Source organism: Protopterus annectens, chromosome 1.part2 (genome assembly GCF_019279795.1).
Source record: "Protopterus annectens isolate FY-2018-M chromosome 1.part2, PAN1.0, whole genome shotgun sequence".
NCBI lineage: Eukaryota > Metazoa > Chordata > Ceratodontiformes > Protopteridae > Protopterus > Protopterus annectens.
Window position 1 is genome coordinate 943,999,359 of NC_056727.1, and position 12,075 is coordinate 944,011,433.

The 12,075-nt window shown below is 42.7% G+C and overlaps 1 protein-coding gene and 1 non-coding gene across 2 annotated transcripts in view; both read right to left on the reverse strand.

Moving 5' to 3' along the window:
• Window positions 1-12,075, reverse strand: part of WDR43 (WD repeat domain 43) — a 1,886,673-nt gene that overhangs the window by 1,711,015 nt on the left and 163,583 nt on the right. The gene's annotated exons all lie outside the window — the stretch shown is intronic.
• LOC122792583 lies at window positions 10,129-10,206 on the reverse strand. Its single transcript, XR_006363391.1, has one exon. It is a non-coding gene; the product is annotated as a small nucleolar RNA SNORD53/SNORD92 (small nucleolar RNA).

Below are 12,075 nucleotides of genomic sequence, written 5' to 3' on the forward strand. Positions count from 1 at the left end.
GGAACTGTGCGTCTTGCGGGACCCTGTAAAAATGATCAGGCGGTTACTGGGGGTTGGGAGTCAGGAGACTGAAGCAGCTAGGAAGGCATCCAGAAAAGCAGGCAGTAAGGGAGGCACAGCTGAGAGAGATGGCTGTTCCATTTGCAAAAGGTCAAAGTACCTTTTCTTGGATTCTGAAACCTCAGAGGCCTGGTCACTTTAAGTGTTCCCTCATGAGGGAGATAGTATCCCCAAAGCTGAATTCTCCTCCTGGGAATTCAAGAGAAATAGAGTCCTCCTCTTCTGGAGTAATGAATTCCTTGGGGGATTCAATTTGTTTCATAGGAGAACTCCTCAGAAGAGGAATAATCTTCCTCAGACACATGGATTGCTTGAGGAGTGAGAGTAGGGGGAAGTTCTTGTGACTGTAATGCCTGAAACGCCTTAAACAGACTTTGAAAGATTCCCAGCCAGGCATCTGTGGTGGTTCAGAGTGCTTGCATTTCGGTTTCCTTTTCAAGGAGGTTGTAGGAGCAGTCTGAAGAGAAGTGGACGTCGGCCTAGCATGAATCAGAGTCTTCAGAGAACACGAGCCGTGGTTCCCTTCCGCCATCAGACTCTGATGGCTGAATTACCTCAGTGGATGTACCTTTGGTATCCCTCACTCTGGCTTCCATTAAGGCTCCCGGGTCTGCTTTGGTAACAGTCGTCTGAATTGACTCTGGGTCTTCAATCGCTTTTGGAGCCTGATCGGATGCCTGAGGCTCAGCCTGGTATTTAGCTCTAGCTTTTTTTGCCTTCTTACGAGGTGGCTCATCTTTGGTTCTCAAGATAAAGATTCAAAGCCACTAATCGGCTATGTAGGGTCTTGGGGAATGAACAAATTACACATTGAACAGGATGTATGGTCGTAGGCCTCGGCTTGACAAAAATACACTTAGCGTGTCCTTGTGAGGAATTTTGTCTCCCACAAGCACACTTCCCTTTCCTAGCTGACATGCAAGTCTAACTGTAAGCAAAATAAGTAAGAAAACCCCATCGGTCACTTATCTGTAGTGGTCCAAAACAGTCGTATGAAGAAACTCGATGCAGAAGTGGAACTGGCAAACAGGCGTCCAATGATCACTGCGGCAGAAAAAGTCTGAGGACAGTACATGCAGACGTCACTTTTATACCCAACGTCGGATTATGGCCCTGGTAACAGACATCACACATACCGTCCTGGACTAAGACTTTGGTATACTGGCTGGACGGTGGCACTGCAAGCAGCAATTCTCTACTATTCTGATATTGCAGTATTCATAACAGAAGGACATCAATTTTTATTCATACACGCAAAGTAAAACAGCTGAAAAGTACAGTTTTGTACCTACCATAGATGTAGATGTTCGAAGATCCACATTGCTGCAGTCCTTACATATGGGTAGTCCGCTGTCCTCGGTCGGCCCGAATACCAAAGTATTAGGCTGACGTCGGTCATGGGCGCTCAGATCTGACATCAGAGCGTCAGGGTATAAAAGCGCATGACCGACGTCATATCCTCAGTCTTTTCTTGCCCCAGATGTCAGAAGGCCCAAAAAGGAAAGGCCACAGCCCAAAAACAGGATACCTCCCAAAAACAAGCCCAACAACAACCATCACCCAAACCATATAACCATGCCAAACTACAGAGGGGAAGGAGGGAGGGTAAATTGGACTGCAGCAATGTGGATCTTCGAACATCTACATTTATGGTAGGTACAAAACTGTACTATGTTCTTCATCTCACATTGCTGCAGTCCTTACATATGGGTAGAATCCCAAAGCAGAGGTAAAGGGAGGATGGCAAAATCATAAAGCATTAGGGGCTGCTAAAATGCCCTGTAATATAGCAGTGGCAAATCCAGCCCTAGACTTAGAATAAAGAGGAAGGTGGTAATGCTTGGAAAAAGTATGTACTGAACTCCAAGTGGCTGCTTCCAAAATATCTTTTGTAGCTACCCCCCTTAGAAAGGCAGTAGAAGTGGCAGTAGCTCTAGTGGAATGAGGTCTGATTCCAGCCGGAATCTCCTTACCATGATGGGAATAACAGAAAGAAATAAAAAACCCAATCCATTTAGAAATAGTTTGTTTTGAAACAGGTTTTCCCTGAGAACCCAAAGCAAAAGAAAAACAACTGCTGAGACCGCCTGAACCCCTTGGTTCTGCTCAAATAATAACGTAACTGCCTGTGAATATCCAAAGTATGCAAAATCTTCTCCCCTTTATTTTGGGGGTTTGCATAAAAAGTAGGCAAATGAATAGATTGGTTCAAGGCCACACTAGAAACCACTTTAGGCATAAAGGAAGGATTAGTACGCAAAGATACCCTATCCTTATGAAAAATCAGGAAAGGTTCCACTGCCATAAGGGCCTGTAATTCAGAAACCCTTCTTGCAGAGGTAATGGCCAACAAAAAAGCAGTCTTCCATGATAAATACTTTAACTCGGCCGTAGCTGCAGGCTCAAAAGGTTGTAGAGTAAGCTTTTCCAACACAAAATTGAGATCCCAAGCAGGAGTAGGAGCTCTACGTGGGGTCTTATGTTCTTTGCCCCTCTAAGAAATTGCTTAAACAAAGGATGGGAAAATAAAGGAGGGTCACAGTCATAGTGAGCAGAAATGGCTGCAGCATGAACCTTTATCGAGGAGAAAGACAAACCCTTGTCCAATAACTCAGTAAGATATTGAAGAGAAACACTTAAATCAGGCTTGGAAACATCAAAGTCCTTCGCTTTGCTCCAAAGAAAAATCTCCTCCATTTATCAGCGTAAACTTTCCTTGTACTAGGCCTTCTGGCCTCCAAAATAACATTCAAAACTTGTTGTGGAAGCTGAGACCCTCCAGGGTCTAAAACAGAAGATGCCAGGCTGTGAGATGCAGAGACTGAATCTTGACATTGAGGAAGTGATTGCCCTCCTGAGACAAAAGATGCGGAATCAAAGGCAGAGGCCATGGAGGCTCCCGCACCAAACTCCTCAGTAGTGGGTACCAGTGCTGTCGAGGCCAATCCGGCGCTATCAGAATCATGGATGGCTTGTCTTTTCTGGCCTTCAGGAGTACCTTGGGAATGAGAGGCAGAGGTGGAAAGGCATAGACATGAAGATTGCTCCAACTGAATGATAGAGCATCCACCTTCCAAGCTGTGGGATGAAACCTTTTTGTGCAAAACTTTGGCAACTGGTAATTTAGTGGAGAAGCGAACAGATCTATGTCTGGAGTCCCCCATAACACTGTCAACTTTTGAAACGCATGAGGATCCAGTTTCCACTCGTGAGGATCCACAATTTGTCTGCTCAACACATCCACTAAGGAGTTCTGTGCTCCTGGTAGAAACCTTGCCTGAAGATTGAGGTGTAAACAGAGCAGTCTCCCACAAAATCATCGCTTGCCTGCAAAGAGGGTACGAATGGGTTCCCTTGCTTGTTGATGTACCACATGACAGTAGTGTTGTCTGTTTGAATCAACACCTGTCCTGGGTGAAGTAAATCCTTGAAAGCCATCAATGCAAATTGGACTGCTAACATCTCCTTCAAGTTGATATGCAAATGTTGAAGTCTGACAGGCCACGTGTCTTGCACCCATTTTCCATTGAGGTGTGCTCCCCAAGCCTTGTCCGAGGCATCTGTCGTTAGAATCTGACTCGCCTCTGGTCGGGTCACAGAGAGTCCCTTGTTTAGGTGACATTCCTGAGCCCACCACAAAAATTCTTTCTGAATGCAAGGTATTATCTGAATGACAGTGTCTAGATCTTGGCAGTGTTGTGTCCAAACATTTTGAGATACCATTGAAGCTTCCTCATATGCAGTTTGGCATTGGGAAGCACCAGAATACAAGATGCCATGAACCCCAAGGCTTGAAGGACTGTCTTTGCAGTCAGCCTGGACTGTAGAGACATTTGATGGAAATAAAGAGAAAGGCTTCTTTGTTTGTCCGGGGTCAAAAGGCCATCTGGGAAGCTGTATTCAGTCTCACACCCAGAAAGCACATGTCCTGAGAGGGTACTAGACTGGACTTTGTTTCGTTCACAGAATACCCTAGGCATCTTAACACTACCATCACATACTGTAGATGATGCAGAAGTTCGTCCTTGTGTTGTGCAATAATCAGGCAATCGTCCAAATAAGGATAAATCTGTATTCCTCTTAACCTGAAAAAGGCTATCACTGGAGCCAGAACCTTTGTGAACACTCTGGGCAGTAGATAAGCCAAAGGGCAATGCAGAGAACTGATAATGTAAATTTCCAGCCAAACGCAGGTACCTCCTGCAACTGGGCCTGATAGGAACATGAAGATAAGCCTCTTTGAGATCCAGAGTTACCATCCAGTGATCTTTTCCCAACAGAGGTAAAAGCTGTTGTAAAGTCAGCATTTTGAACTTTGGAATGTCCAGATAAGTGTTGAGGATAGATAAATCCAAAATTGGTCTCCACGTGTTCCCTTTCTTTGGTACTAGAAACAGGCGAGAATAAAATCCTAGTCCCACTTCTGACAGAGGAACTGGCTGTATAGCTCCTATTTGAAGAAGTAAAGAAATCTGCTTGTGAGCCTCTATCCTTTGCCGAGGAGGAACGTCTGGCATGCCTTTGAAAGGAGGCAATGTATGGAAATAGAACTTGTAGCCTCGGTGTATAATGTCCAATACCCATTTGTCCTGGGTGACTAAAAGCCAGTTTTGCTTGAAGAGTGCTAACCTACCTCCCAAAGGAGCTGCCAGGGAAGAAGAATCTGGCAGCTGGAAATGCAGGTCATTGGGCCTGTTTACGAAAGGACTGGCCCCTGCCCTCACCTGCAGATTGTGCAGGTGAACTCCAAGTTCTAGGCCTGAATGTACTGTGAGCTCTGCCCCTGCCACGTCTAGATCTACCCCTAGACTGAGAATCAGAAGAAGGGTAGGTCCACCCCTTAGTAGGCCAATTTCTACTAAACTTTGGAGGTTGCACCTGCAAGAAAACCTTTAACAGTCTGCATGGACCTAGCCTTGTCTTCCATTTTCTTCAAAACCGACTCCACAGGGGACCAAACAAAACTTCAGACTGTAAAGGGCATCCAGAATTCTAGTTTTAACATGCTCGGACAAATTCTGATCCTTAAGCCAGGCGTGCCTACGAAGAACTGAACCAGTGGCAGCCACCCTAGAAGAGGCCTGTACAGCATCAGAACCACACTGCAAAGAATGCTTACCCACCTGTTCAGAGACATGGACTAAATCTTGCAATTCTTTACACTCTATGCCCTCTGCCAAAGCATCCACTTTAGCTTTTAGCTGAGAAAGGAGGAAATTCTGATATTTCAACATATGAAACTGGCAATTTAAAGCCCTCATTGCTAAAGCAGAAGAGGTATACACCTTCTTACCCCATCTATCCAAAGCTCTAGCTTCCTTATCTAGAGGAACCGGATTCTTTACAACAGAAGCTCTAACACCCTTAGACCCCTGACTAATAGTTTCTGGGTCTGCCCTAGGACTCTTATACAGATATTTATGAGCCTCAGGCACCCTGTAATACCTGTCCGGTTTAACCGGCGCAGGAGGCAAAGAATCTGGATTAAGGGAAGCCTCCGAGAAAACATCCTGAACAACATCCAAAACAGGAGGTATAGCCAAGGGTCTATGCTGTGGTAAAAACAAGAATTCCCTAAGCCCCTCCCGTGAAGCAGAGAAATCCTGTCCTTCCCACTTAAAATGCTCCCTCATGGAATGCAGAGTTTCTGAAAAAGAAAAAATCCTCTGGAGGAGAAGCAGAAGGAGTGGAATCCTCTGCATCAGAGTCCGAATAAGGGGGAAAATCTTGAATATCTTCAGCAGAAGAGTCTGAGTCATCTTAGGCCTGTTCCAAACTTTCCAACTCTGGCTCCACCCTGGGCCTCTTATCAGGAGGGGGCATAGAACCTCTAATTAAAGTAATCAAATCTTCTGCCATTTTAAGCATGTGCTTTTTAGGCACAGACCCTGAAGTACCTGGAGGGACACCAGAGGAAGGCAAAACAGACCTGCCCTTAGAAGAAGCCTTAGGAATAGTAGCAGAAGGCCTAACCACCTTAGGCATAGAAGGGAGAACAGTAACCTGAGAGGCCCCTTCAGCTTGACCCGACTCCTGAGAGGCCACATCCTGTAAAATCAAAGTTTCCCCCTGAGACTCATAGTAATCAAATCTTCTGCCATTTTAAGCATATGTTTCTTAGGCAGAGATCCTGAAGAACTAGGGGAGACCCCCACTGAAGTTAACCCAGGCCTGCCTCTAGAAGAAACCTTGGAAACAGAAGGGGAGGGCCTAACCACCTTAGGAAGGGAGGGGAGAACAGCTACCTGAGAAGCCCCTTCAGCCTGGCCTACCTCCTGAGAAGACACATCTTGTAACAGTAAAGTCTCTCCCTGAGAATCCAAAGGAACTTCTGGGAGAACCACCGGCTCCACCGAGCCCTCTAAAGAACCGACGTCCGGGACAGACGGTTCTTCCAACCTAGGCTTTGCTGCTTTGTCCTTGCGCTTTTTAGACGAAGCGGGCGTCGGAGCATCCGACGGCATGTTATAATTACAACGCTTCCCAAAAACTAACCTGGCACAATCTAATCTTCTCTTTATAGTGCGTTTGTTAAATCTAGCACAAGAGTGACAGCCAACAACGTCGTGCTCAGGCCCTAAGCAAGGTATACACAAGGTATGGTAATCCCTATGAGGTATCTGTTTCCCACAAGAAATACAGTTATTCACTTTTTCTGACATCCGGTTAAATACTGAGGCAAGGAAAAACCAAAATATTCCCAACGGGTACTTAGCCAACTTTGATTCGGTCTGAAACTCCGACTTCAGAAAATTTCAGAACGCCAACCTGCACTCGCAATACTGCTTCTGCATCGGACCATGCGGCAAAAAAGACTGGGGATATGACGTCGGTCATGCGCATTTGTACCCTGACGTCCTGACGTCAGACTAATGCGCCTTGACCGACGTCAGCCTTATACTTTGGTATTCGGGCCGACTGGGACAGCGGACTACCCAAGTGTTAGGACTGCAGCAATGTGAGATGAAGAACATTCAAAGTTTCCCCCTGAGACTCAACAGAAACTTCAGCCGGATCCACCTGCTCCGCAGTAGTTTCTGCAGGACCGGCGTCCGAAACGGATGAATCAACCTGTCTAGGTTTCAAGGATTTGTCTTTGCGCTTCTTCGTGGAAGCGGGCGTCGGAGGATCCGACAGTATAATATAATTACACCGCTTACCAAAGACTAACCTAGCACAATCTAACCTTCTTTTTATAGTGCGCTTATTAAACCTAGCACAAAACCGACACCCGACTACGTCGTGGTCCGGTCCCAAACAAGGAATGCAAAGAGAGTGATAATCCCTATGCGGTATCTGTTTCCCACAAGAAATACAATTATTCACTTTTTCTGACATCCGGAATTAACAGAGGCAAGAAAAAACAAAAATATTCCCCAACGGGGTACTTAGCCCAACTTGGTTTCGGTCTGAAACTCAGAATTCGAAAATTTCAGAACGCCGAACGGCACTTGCAACGCTGCTTCTGCATCGGACCATGCGGCAAAAAAGACTGAGGATATGACGTCGGTCATGCGCTTTTATACCCTGACGCTCTGATGTCAGATCTGAGCGCCCATGACCGACGTCAGCCTAATACTTTGGTATTCGGGCCGACAGAGGACAGCGGACTACCCATATGTAAGGACTGCAGCAATGTGAGATGAAGAACATCCAGCATTCCCGCTCTCTTCTGCTAATAAAATTGCACAGAAACAAATTATTTGCCAAGAACATCGACAAATATACTTTTGGGTTGCTGAACGCACATTTAGACTAGTTACCACAAAAGAGAAATTGCTAGTATCACAAACAAATTTAACTGGTAATCTGGCTCCTGGTCAATTTTCTAATGAAGCCCTCATGTGGGATCCCTTAAGACCCAGTTTAATTCACAAGCACCACAGAACTTTTACCTCAAACCTTAAAGTAGAGCAGTGATAAAAGGTAACCTAACTCAATCCCAAAGCAAAACAAACGCAGTCTGGTTAACACAATTCCCAAAGTGCTGTATAGCTAAACTGTCAAGAAATCCAGCAGTTAGCCAAGGCAGCTACAGCAAAAACTTTCCAGACAAAAATACTGCAAGAAAAGGAGTTTTAACTCAACAGTCCAAGTGCCTTAACAGAGACTTTAATAAGTACTCGACTTTGGGGTAATACAGTTCCACATGACTGCCGGTTTTCCTTAAAATTCATAATTAGACTGTTTGGCAAAATAAAAATTGCTTTACAATTGTTTACCAGTTTATAGTTCATTGACGCACATCTGTTAAATAAATGACAACACTGGGGCTTTACTGCTATTCATATAAATGCTAGTTTTTGAGAATCCCTGAAACAGCAATTGCAAGAAGTGAAAATTCCTACCATGTAAATGTAATGGCAACAATTTGCTCTGGATTTCCGTGTGCTCCGGGGAAGTCAATACTTCACCAGTAGCGAAAAGATAAAAAAAAAAGAAAAATTGCTTCCGGTAATTTTTTTTTTTACTAGCCAGAATTTTCTGAACACATCACAATAGTCAACAAGTACCATCAAATGCACCCCAATAAATTATAATGGGACAAGATTCAGACTCTGTACTTTGCTCAAACCTAAGTAATCATCATCAATCTGCAGTGCTCAAAAGGGACAGCACCTAATCTGAAATTCTGGTACTCTGTGCAGCTTAATCCATAAATTGCAGGCTTGTTGCAATTTATGTGGTATTTGGCAAAAATTAATGGCACATTTAAAATGTACACTAAACTCAATGTCATACATACACATTGTGAATTTAACAAGGGAATATTCCATCAACAATAAATAGCAAAACCAAGGAGCCTCTGGAACCATAATAATGTGTACTGGTAATTGACAAAGAAGAAAACAAAATTAGTGACTACTCTGTCAGATTCTGAACTACTTCGGGTACATCAGACAACATTGTCCAGCATTCCACCCCGCAACACACCCAAGTTTATTTTAAAGCTTTTTCCGGAAATATAATCAGCTAAGACTTTTAACACCTTGCTGATCTGTAGTAGTATGCATCTCTTTTGTACTTCTCTTCACATTTTTTTACATCATACAAACAGCAGCCATAATGTAATCGGGTAGATGAAGGCCCATATTTCTTGTAATTTTCTGTTACTTGGGCCAACTATAAAACTCTGGCATTTGCAGTTCTCCTATTACTACAAGCTACAGCACTACTGGACACCACTTCACAGCCATTTCCTCTTCTAGACGGGATAACATAGAATATCAGGCCTCTGCCTTCTTTTCTGACCCTGTATAAAATGTTATATACAGCCAATGTTACCAGGATTTCAAATGCGAACATTTGTAAAATTCCTCTCCAATAAAATCTATGCAATCTTTCACGATAAAGGGTAGAATGTAAAAATCTGGCTAAAAGTGATTGAAAATATACAATTGTAATGAACCGTTGGAACAACTTTAAAAGTTTGCTATCTTTTACTGCACTGTGTCCATATTCTATCACAAGGCAAAGCCTCAAATTTATTACGGTCTCGAACTACATTTTGCAATTCTGTCTATATATATTAACTAACAAAAGTCATTTTAGAAATGCACACATTTTAACTAATGGGGCTGGTAACATTCAGTATTCAAGTAACATTTTTCATAAGCAGAACTCACCAATTTTCACACATGATATCCAGTACTTTGCTACAATGTGTTGCGATGTTTTCTATTAATCCACAATTTTTTTTTTTTTAACAGAACATGATCACTACAACTGAAAGGTTAAGTAATACAGCATATGGGCTTCAAAGTGAGTGCATTATTCAATAATTTCAATGAAAGGGAATAAGAAAAAACATTACAAGCTGTCCAACATACGGAAAAATAAGTATATATGCTGCAAATCTACCAAACTTTTAAAGCATTTAACAACAAAAACATCAAGTTAGAGTTAAAATGCATTTCCATTTGAATGCTAGGGTATCATTTTTAAAACACAAATGAAATTACCATTTTAAAGTAGTAGTCAAACATTTAACTCCATTTACAATTTCATTGAACTACCAATTGCCTGCATAAAATGTGCATGGAAAGCATAACCCAAACGTACAGAAGCCTGCTCAGACAGCCAAGAGACTGAGTCTTCATAGGTTGAATCAGCAATAAGCGAAACCAAGGCAAGTCATCACAGCAGGCAGAGCGCATACTTTCCCACCCCAAAACACAAATTCATGCTGCTTAAATACACTACAGGGAAAGACTGCACTGTTTCCAGTAGTACTACCTGCAGTCAATGGCGTTTGGTGATGCATCACTGTAGTCAAGTGTGAAAGTCTCAAGACTGACCTAGTTTATCACAGATGTCCACATAAATAAGACGCTATCTGACTAACCTCAAAATCTATTTTCAGAATTGAGCTCTATAGAAAATAAATGTAGATATGACAAGCTGTCTGTATCTAGTTCATCAGTATTTAAAGAGCTTCCATATTCTATACTCCCTTTTAAAATGTTCACATTTACACAATCTAGGAGATGTCATGCATTAATTACATTAACCTTCACTCTATACTAACATGTCATGGGTTATATATCAAAATATCATTGCTGAAATTTTTAAAAGATTTTAGCTATATGCAACTTTTAGCCCTTAGTACATTAACTCTCTAGCAGTCCATGTAACTGCCTGCTTTCATCAGTAGTCTCATCTGTAGAGGTCTTAAATATTTCTAGTATTTAACAGCATTACACACTTTGGACATCGTATCTTATGAGATGGTTATTGCTGCGCGGTCTCTACCTGGTTAAAACAACAGCTGCAGGCTCCCTGCCTTTATCAGTTCTCAGATTCATCTTGTAACAGTACTGACATCTAGCTGACATTTCCCCATCAACTTCAGCTGAAGACAATTAGAAGTAAGAAAAACAAACCAGAGGAAAAAACTATATGCAACATATACACCTGTTAAGTCTTCTAAAGTTTTTCATAGCAGCATTGCAAACCCTGCTGTCTTTTCAGCATTTTGTCTACTACATACCGATTTTTGGGTAAGAATAGGTCATTTGCATTTTTATCATCCTGCTCCATTAACAGAGCTGAACAGAGTCCCTACAACATAGTATTTCAGAATTAGGGAATAAAAATCTTCACAGCTTCTACTCCTATTCTTTCCCAAGATTTTTCAGCATCAAAATAGTTTTCACAACTTGTACATTAAAGTATAGATTGTTTTACATGATTTATACTGGAATTCCCGTTCACACAAAATCTGCTCAACTCCTGACTTTTGCACTGCAAGCCAGTGTCAAATAAGAGAAAATCAGAAGCATCTGTCTCAAGAATATACTTGTTAATGAAGTACTCAAAGGCTCATGGGTATGTACTAGGCTATTGGCCCTAGGGCTTATACAAGCCTAGCCAAAAAGGTACCCTGGCTTTTGTCACCCAAGAAAATTATTTTCATGTGCCCCTGTCAAGCAGAGCCACAGAAGTGATCCCAAGGGTGAATTTCCTATTTCCCCTCCAATCATCCAGATTTTTCTTGAAGAGTGCTAATGAGGAGTTCTGTTTGACATAGATAGGTAGTCTGTTCCAAAGAATGGGAAGTCTCCGGGTCAGGAATCTATCCCTCCAGCATGTTCTATTTATTGTGGTGACTAGGTTTAGGTCCCGAGCGTGTAGCTCAGAGGAATTGGGATTTCTTTAAGAGGAGCATGTCCAACAGCTCTGGGTTTGACATAGCTTTGTATGTTAGGCAGACATCACCTCTGAGTAGGCGATATGAGACGGAATAAAGCTGGAGTTTTTTTTAGACTGTCTGCGTAGGGCATCTGTTTGAGGCCAGTAATCCTCTTTGTGAGGTATTTCTGCAGCCTTTCCAGTTGTTGTAGATGTCTTGTGAGGTACATACCAAAAGGGGCGTTGTATTCTACAATGGGTCTAATGAGTAATGAGTAGAGGGGAACAATGACCTTTTTTCTGGATGAGAAACCTTTTGTGATGAGGTGTGCCACGTAGAAGGATTTCCTGACCACTGTGGCGATGTGATTATCAAATGAGAGA